Here is a 9989-nt window from a genome sequence, read left to right as displayed (position 1 = left end):
AACATATTCATAGTCATCTTTGTTCAGTGTGCATACATTGCTGTTTTACCCTCTCCTAAAATTGTTTTCCAAACCTCTAATTCCTGTCTTTTCCTTTCTGTCTGCAGTTCTTCCTGTAGTGCTTTCTGTAGAGCAGGTATCTTGTTCACAAACTCTGTCATTGTCTGTCAGAGAATATTTTAAGTTCTCCCTCATATTTGAAGGACAGTTTTGTCATATATAGGATTCTTGGTTGGTGTTTTTTTCTCTTTCAGTATCTTAAATATATCACCCCACTTCCTTCTTGCCTCCATGGTTTCTATTGAGTGATCCACACATAGTCTGATCAAGCTTCCTTTGTATGTGATGGATTGTTTTTCTCTTGCTGCTTTCAGGATTCTCTCTTTATCTTTGATGTTTGATAATCTGATTATTAAGTGTCTTGGTGTAGGCCTATTCAGATCTATTCTGTTTGGGTTATACTGCACTTCTTGGATGGATCTGTAAATTTCTTTCATAAGAGATGGGAAATTTTCACTGATTATTTCCTCTATTATTGCTTCTGCCCCTTTTCCCTTCTCTTTGCCTCTGGGACACAAATAACATGTACTTTCCTGCTTTTTATTTTATCCTTCAGTCCCTGGAGATATTGCTCATATTTTTCCATTCTTTTCTCTATATGTTCTTTTGTGCGTAGGCTTTCAGGTGCCTTGTTCTCCAGTTCCTGAGTCTCTTGAGATCTGTTGTTGTATGTTTTCACTGTGTCTTTCATCTCTTGTTATGCCTTTCATTTCCATAGTTTCTGTCAGTTTTTTTTTTCAAACTTTCAATTTCTACCTCATGTATGCCCAGTGTTTTCATTATATTCTTCATCTCTTTTGCCACATCTTCCCTAAAGTTTTTGAATTGATTTAGTATTAGTTGTTTAAATTCCTGTATCTCAATTGAAATGTAAGTTTGTTCCTTTGACTGGGCCATACCTTTGCTTTTCTTAGTGTAGGCTGTTGTTTTCTGTTGTCTAGGCATCTGATTTCCTTGGTGACCCCAATCAGGTTTTCCCAGACCAGAATCGGTTCAGGTCCAGAAGGAAGAAATATTCATTATCTGGTTTCCCTGAGGGTGTGTCTTAGAAAGCTGGTCCACCCTGTGAGGCCTGTAATCACTGTGCTTTTCTGCCTAGCAGGTGGCACCTGTCAGGATGTAACTCTAGACTGGTGTAAGGAGGTGTGGCTTATGGCTGTTTTCTCCTATGGTCTGGGTTCTGGGTCTGAATGGAAGGTGGGTAGTAGAGCTGTGCCCCACCTCTTTTTTTTAGGGAAGATAGACCCCAGAGGGAGAAGTCATTAGTATTTGAATGGTCTCTGCCTGTGCTATCTCCATCCTTGTCTGTTCAGAGTGCTGGGAACTGAAAATGGCTGAGGCTTTCTCCACTGAGCTGAAAAAAGGGACAGAAAGCCCCTTTCAGGGCCAGCCCATGGCCACTCTCTGGCTCTCTAAGGTCAGTTGTCATCAAAGAGTGGCTCTCTAAGGTCAGTTGTCATCAGAAGCCTCTGTCTGCTTGTTGGGGATTCATATCTTGTATTAAGCAGACCATGTTTGTTAACTAAAACCCCACTGGAGCTCAGCTGAGCTATATTTGCTTGCTCAGAGAGTGCTGCTATCTAGAACCATGAGGCTCTGCAGTTTGGGCCATGGGGAGAGGGGGCTCCCAGCTTGGACCTGCAGTTTTTACTTACAGATTTTATGCTGTGATCCTGGGCATTCCTCCCAATTCAGGCTGGTGTATGATGAGTGGACAGTCATGTTTATCCTTCTGCAGTTATTCCAGATTATTTACTACTCATTTCTGATTGTTAATTAGTTGTTCCAGGGGGACAAACTAGCTTTCACTCCTCTCTATGCCACCATCTTCTTCAATCTCTGTGGGTGGGAACTTTTGATCATACTATGTCCATGGAGATGTGACCCCACCCATTCAAGGTGGGTCTTAATTAGTTTACTGGTGTCCTCTATGAGAGGATAAAAGACAGAGACATTTTGAAGAAAGCAGAGAGATACCTGGAGATGAAGAGAGAAAGATGTTAGGAGTTACTAAGCTAAGAGATGAAGTCTAAAGTTTGCCTGGAGAAGCTAAGTGAAAACCCACAAATGCTTAAAGAGAAGGCCAGTGGAATGAGAAACTGAAAGCAAGACCACACAGGAGCAAAGGACCAGCAGATGCCAGCCACATCACTTCCCAGCTAACAGAGATGTTGAAGATGCCACTGGCCTTTCCTCAGTGAAGGTATCTTCTTGTTGATGCCTTAGTTTGGACACTTTTACAGCCTTATAACTGTAAGTTTGTAACATAATTAATCCCCTTTATAAACATCAATCCATTTCTGGTATTTTGCATTCTGGTGGCTTTAGCAAATGGGAACATTTGTCTCTTGAGCTTTCCTCTCTCTCTCCCTCCCTGTCTCTCTCTGAATCATTTTGGGTTTCAGTTAATGTGTTTTGAAGAATTTGCCACTTTATACAGATAATCAAATTAGTTGGTGTACTATTGTTCATAATACTTTCATAATCCTTTTAATTTCTGTTAGGTCAATATCAATGTCCTACATTCATTTCTGTTTTTAGTTATGTGTGTATTTCTCCATCTTTTTTGTTGTTGTCAGTCCTGGTAAATGTTTGTCAAACCTATAAAAATTTTTGAAGAACCATCTTTTGGTTTCACTGATTCTATTTTTTTTTTTTTTCATATTCCCTGTTTCATTTATCTCCAACCTAATCTTTATTTTTATATCTTTCTGTTAACTTTGAGTTTGGTTTGATTTTCTTTTTCTAGTTCCCCCAGGTGTGCAGTTAGGTTATTGATTTGTGAGCTTTCCTTTTTAAAAACAGAGATATTAAAGGCCTAAATTTCTTTTGAGTGCTGTTTTTGCTGGATCCCATACATTTTGGTATGGTCTTTGTTCTGGTTTTCTAACGCTGCTGTTACGCAACATACCAGAAATGGATTTGCTTTTATAAAAAATGAGTTATTTGGTTACAGATTTACAGTTCTAAGGCCATAAAAGTGTCCAAACTAAGGCATGAACAAGAGGATACCTTCACTGAAGAATGGCTGATGATGTTTGGAACACTTCTGTCAGCTGGGAAGGCATATGGCTGGTGTATGCTGGTCTTTGCTCCCAGGTTGTGTTTCAAAATGGCTTTCTCTAAAATGTATCTGGGCTTCTCTCTTTTAGTTTCTTCAGCTCCTATTCATCTAAGCATCTGGGTTCCTCTCTTAGCTTCTCCAGAGCATACTCTGGGCAAGCATCTCCAAAAGTCTCCAAGCATCTCTCAGCATCTCTGTCAGCTCCCAAGTGTCTCTCCAAAATTCTCTCGCAGCTGCTCTGATCTCCTTCTGTCTATAAGCTCTCTTATAGGACTCTGGTGATTTAATTAAGACCCACCTTGAATGGGCAGAGCCCACATCTCCATGGAAATACTTTAATCAAACATTTCCACACTGATCCTGATCAACAGATTAATCATTCTACCCCCATAAGATTCCATTAAAGAACATGTTTTTTTGGGGGGGACATAATATATCCAAACTGGCACATTGTGTTTTCATTTTCATTCATCTCTATCATTTTAAAATTTCCATTGTGATTTCTTCTTTGACCCATTTGTTGTTTAAGAGTGTGCTGTTTAATTTCCACATATTTGTGTATTTCCCAGTTTTCCTTCTGTTACTGATTTCCAGCTTCATTCCATTTTGGTGTTAGAAGATACTTGGTATGATTCCAGTCTTTGATTGACATTTGTTTTGAGACTTAATATATGACATATCCTGGTGAATGATTTCTGTATACTTGAGAACAATGAGTATCCTGATGTTTGGGAAAGTTTTATATACAACTGTTAGGTATAGTAGGTTTATAGTGACATTTAAATCCTTTATTTCCTTATTGATCATCTGTCTAGAGTTTCTAACCATTATTGAAAGTGGTTTATTGAATTCTCCTATTATGATTAAATAATTACATATTTCTCCCTTAAATTATGTTAATGTTTGCTTACTATCTTTTGGAACTCTCTCATTAGGCAACATGTTTTATAATTGTAATATATTCTTGATTAATTGACCCTTTAATCAATTTAAAATTTATGATTATATATTATATGCATATGATATATAATGCTCTTTTTGTCTTGTAACAATTTTGACTTAAAGTGTATTTTGTCCAATGTTAGTTTATCCAATTTAGCCTGCTTTTAGTTACTATTAGCATGGAATAGCTTCTTCCATCTTTTCACATTCATCCTATTTGTGTCTTTGAATCTAGAGGGACTCTCTTATAGACAACATATAGTTGGATCATGATTTTTTTTTTTCCTAATCCACTCTGCCACCTTCTGCTCTGTTATCAATGGAGATTTTAATGAATTGATATTTTTTAAATTAGTGATGAGACTTCTAATGCTTTGCTGTTTGCTTTTTGAATGTCTTATATTTTTATTATCCCTCATTTCATACATTATTGACTACCTTTGTATTTAGTTGATCTTTTTAGTGAACTACTTTAAATCCTTCCTTATTCCTTTTGGGTATATTTTTAGATAATTTATTTGTGGGTGTGATGGGACTTAAGTTTAATACCCTAAACTTATAACAATCTGGTTGGAATTGATACCAACTTTACTTCAATACACATACAAATTATGCTTTCATACCTGCCTTCCCACTCAATATGTTATTCTTAGCATGAGATTTATCCTTATGCACTGTATTTCCAAGAACATGAATTTACAATTATCTTTATGTATTTGTAATTTAGCTATATAAGAAGTAAAATGAAGGACTTACAAATTAAAAATACAATAACATTGGCATTTATATTAATCCATGTTTTCCAGTTTGCTAATTCTGCTGTTATGTGAAATGCCAGCATTGGATTGGCTTTTATAAAGGGGGTTTATTTAGTTAAAAATTTACAGTCCTACAGCCATAAAAGTGTCCAAACCAAAACATAGGCATTAGTATACTTCACTGGAGAAAGGCCACTGGTGTCTGGTAAACCTCTGTTGGCTGGGAAGGCATGTGGCTGGCATCTGCTTGTCCCAGGTTGCATTTCAAAATGGTGTTCTCCAAAATGTCACTAGGCTTAGCTTTTCAGGACAAACTCTGAGTAATATCTCCAAAGTGTCAGCAAAAGTCTGGTTTCAATGGCAGTCTCCAAAATGTGTCTCTCAGCTGCAGCAGTACTAAGCCTCTTCTGTCTGAGTTCTCATAGGCTCCAGCAAACTTATCAAGACTCACACTGAATAGATGAGGCCACAACTCCATGGAAATAATCTAATCAAAGGTATTACCATAGTTGGGTGGGTCACATCTCCATGAAAACAAACTAATCCAAATATTCCAACCTAACTGGCAGTAATGCATCTGCCCCCACAAGATAGCATTAAAGAAAATAATGTTTTGGGGGACATAATGCATCCAAACTGGAACATAATGTATTTCCTTGTATTGGATCTTAATTTCTTCATATGGCTTCAAGTCACCATCTAGTGACCTTTTGACCTGAAGGACTCATTTTAGCAAATTTTGTAGGGCAGATCTAAGGGTAACAAATTCCCTCAGCTGTCATTTACTTGAGAATGCTTTAATTTCTACCTCATTTTTGAAGGACAGTTTTGTTTAGTATAGAATTCTTGATTAACAGATTTTTTCTTTTAATATGTTGAAATAAATATATTTTTCACTTCATAGATAAATGAACTGAACTTGCATCCTTGTCTCAAATCTATTCTGGGGAAAATCAAATTAATACCATTCCAGATCAAAAGAAATCCACAGTTGATTCAGGCTGTGTTGAATAGTATTCTTATTCTTGGGCATTTTGAGTAGGCAGATACGAAGATACTCAAAGTTTTAGGTTCCACTAACAAAGGGCCCTAGAATGAGAATGCAAAACAAAGGCAAAGAGAAAAGATTTACCTCTTTTGGGTTGTTTTTGTTCCTGTAAGCTTAGACACAGCAATGACACAGCTTTTGCTACAGAGGAAAGAGTCATTCTAGCTGGGACTTGTTTTTTTTCCCTCAATATCCATCATTATGATCATGTAACTTCATTATTTTCAAGTTTACTTTTGCATAGTAATTTGTGGGTGGATATGAATATATTAACCCATATTAGATCATGTTCCAAATATGTATATTTCTCCCTTTGCCTACTTCATAGGAGAATTAAACTTGTCTTTTCAATTGGGATTGTTAGAGTACTTGAAATGAGCAGAGACTTGCAAGGTGCTTGTTTCTTTCTGGTTGCCCTCCTCAGCTTCTGCTATCATTATGAGAGACCATACCCCAGATGTGCTACTACTTCAGAAGAAATGGAGACAGGCAGAGCAAGGCCATCCTCACTGACCCTTTATCTATGGAGTAAAAGAAAGTCATATCAGCTGACCTGTAAAGTTTTGTGATCAAGAAATGTATGCTTATTTTTTTTCTATTAAGATTTTATGTTATTGTGTAATGCAGCCATAACTTGATGTAGAAATTGGTACCTTGAAGTGAGATGCTGCCACAAAGTAAAACAAAAGAAAAAAAATGCTGAGCTATGTGGCTAGTTGGCAGCTGGTGAGGAAACATAGAAGAGAAGGACTCTGGGATGTGCAAAACAGTGTTTTACAGTATCTTTTTATAAATAGAAGTTCATTATTTTAGTTTAGTCAAAGGTATTAATCTTTTCCTTATGGATAATATTTTATATGTGTATGTGTGTGTGTGTGTATATGTTTGTGTATAGATATGTATCTTGTTTAAAAAAAAATCCTTTCCTATACTGAGGCATAATCTCAGGCATGTTAACTTGTAAAAGTTTGTGTGTTTTGTGCATGTGTTTATTTTCTTTTGACATTTAATTCCTAATCCAGTTGCTATATGATTTTGATATATGGAGTGTGTGATAAGGCTATCCAATTATCCTACCTGCATTTGCTGAGAAGCATGACCATTTCCCACACATCTGTAGTGTCACAGCTCTCCTACACAGAGCACTCATATTAGCTAGGCATTTTTCTGGACTCTTTCTTATGTGCCACTGTACTCTTCATCTGTCCTCACAATATCACATCAAATTAGTTACCATAGACTGAAACAAGCCTTGATATTTTATCAAACAAAGCCTCACACTTTTTTTCCTTTGAGTAATTTTTTGAAGTCAAAGGGAAATAATAGTAATACCAATAATAAAAACAATCTGAATTTTTTATTGGAATTGGACTGAATAAAAATTATTTGAGAAGACTGGACATTTATAATATTTATCATTTTTTAATCTGTAAATATACAACTGTATTTATTTAGATCTACTTTAAATCCTTTTAACATATTTTTGCAATTTTCAATTTAAAGAAATTGGATAACTTCTTGTTATTCATTCCTATATTGCTATATTTGATACTATATATATATAATTGCTATATTTGATACTACTATAAATATTTTATTTTTAAAAATTTTCATTTTTATATGGTGATATACACAATTAATTTTTGAATATTTATATTGTATCTATCAGCCTTGGGAAACTCTTCTCTGAACACTATTGTGCACTTTTCTGTAAAAGTCATATGCTATGAGAAAATGACTTTATATTTTATTTTTGCTTTGCTATAATATTTTATCTATTTATTCTTGTAGATAGGCTTGTGTTACCCAACTATGCTGCTTAACATTTGCAGTACAATGGTTGACAATAGAAAGTAAAATTGGCAATATCATCTTGTTATGCTTTCAAAAAAATGATTTGTTTCATCTTTGAGTATGAAGTTTCTGTCAATTTTACATGAAACAACTTAATCAAATTAAGAAATTTCCTTCTAATTTTAATTTTGTAAGCACTTTTTAATCAGTCACTGATGTTGAATTTTACTAGAAACAGTTCTTAAAAATGCTTATATGATCACATCTTTATTCTTTTAATCTACTAGAAGTTGGAGGTGTTACATTAATTGATTTATATTTATTGTAACATGAACTATTTATCTAAAGGTTTAGGAGGACATTGCTTAGATGTTTCCTATACATGGAATTTCCCTGATTTTGGATTCCAGTGTATTTTTGTCTATCTGATACAGATATATGGATACTCTATATACACTTTATATGTATACTGTCTGTAACTATTTCTATAACTGATCTGTACTTATAGCTATATATCATCTACATCTATTTAAGCACAGAAACAAAATGCAGTTCTAGTAATGGCCATTAACTCAGCTTATGCAGACTTAATTTCAGAAAAACATAAATTTACAATATTTCCTAAGTCACCATAGCATGGAAACCTTCATTTTGGTCACATGACCCATCAATAAACATTATCAAATACACATGATGAACAGAAATAATCTTTATTTATTTGCAAAATGGGCCAACTCCTAGATTATAACATTTTGTGGCCTTTAGCTGTCAATAGATGTCCTAACTATTGTGCCTCAGTGTGGCAATATTACAATTTTCTTAGCGAGGCCTTATGCCCCTGTGCAGCAAGGAGTTGTAACATAGCCAAAATATTAATTTCTTCATTTCTCTTCAGTTTTAAAGAATATCAGCAAATGATTAACATTTGAATACATTTCTCTAAGTTTTCCTGTAAAAGAGAGAAAACAGAGGAGTTCCAAAACCCTAGAGAAATCCTTTGCCATAAATATGGACTCCTTAATAAATAAACACTCACAGAACTTAGACTTGTCCTCTAGAGGGAAAGAAAGAAAAAGTTAAAAGAGCAGAACATTGATCACCTACATGTACAGAAAAACTGCAGACAACAGTACTAAAATCAGAAGTAAGAATAGTTGCAGTGTTAGGAACTAAGAGGTTGGTGCAACAACACATTTATTTACTTCTCTAAGATCTTGTACAACTATAATAGTGTTAAAACACTCTTTTTTTCCTTAAATCAAATTTACCTTCCATTTTTACTGGAAATATAGCAGAGAGTCTCTGTTTTACTGTTCTTTGTTTTTCTACTTCTTTTATAACCAGTTTTATTTCTTCTCATTAAGCTCATAGCAAGTGATATTGTTTTACACATGGCCATGCACTTTTTTGGTAAAATATTTTTGGTTCTAATATCTCGACTTAAACCAATATCATTCTCCATGGCTCAAAAAGATAGTTTGATTGTACTTGGAGCGTTTTTCAAGCTTGATGTGAGACTGCCACTCTCTACTGTATAGCACCCCGCCCATATTTTTTTTTTTCCAGAAGGCCTGTAGTAACCAAATCAGGCGCCATTTTCTTCCCAGAAGCTCCAGAAACACCTTGGTAGATTTTGGAGTACAGAATATGGTAGTCTTTATGTTGTACAGCATGTCCCTCCCCAAAATATTTACAGGAAAATTATAAAAATGAGCAAACCTGTTCCCCAGACAGAGGACACATCTGTATGGGGACTGTGAAGGAAAAGAAACATGTAGGTTATGAAACAAGGCTGACCAGAAATAGTAACATCTCGTATTGATCTATCATCAGATGTAAAGTGAGAAATTCCTGAGGAAACTGCAGTATAAGTAGCAGCAGCTTCATAAGTAACACCATTATCACCAGTCCCCAGCTCTGAGATTCCCTTACTCTATCAATTTTACTCCCTAGATTTCTAGGCTTTCCTATATCCCTTGTTCCTACAATTTCTGAGTCTTCTGGAGTCTCTTCTACAATCTGTCTTCAAATGTCCTGCCTTCTGTCTTCTTGCAATAGCAAATAGGTTTCCCTTCTTCCTTTTCTCTCTCCATACACTGGTTAGGGTAGAGATTATTCCTTTTACCAATGAGTTTTAGTAGAATGATTTTAAATTTCTCCTTTTCTTCTTTATTTTTCTCTAGATTGTCCCCAAATTGAGTAGCTGCTGATAAAATTTAAGTGATAATCTGTCCTTGCCATTCTACCACAGTTTCTCTCACTTGAGTTTGAATAGTTGGGAAAAAAGTCAAGACAAAGATTCCTGAGACTAGGGCATGATTTT

The sequence above is a fragment of the Choloepus didactylus genome, chromosome 6, assembly GCF_015220235.1.
Source record: "Choloepus didactylus isolate mChoDid1 chromosome 6, mChoDid1.pri, whole genome shotgun sequence".
Taxonomy (NCBI): Eukaryota; Metazoa; Chordata; class Mammalia; order Pilosa; family Megalonychidae; genus Choloepus; species Choloepus didactylus.
Note: the sequence above shows the minus strand (reverse complement) of the source record.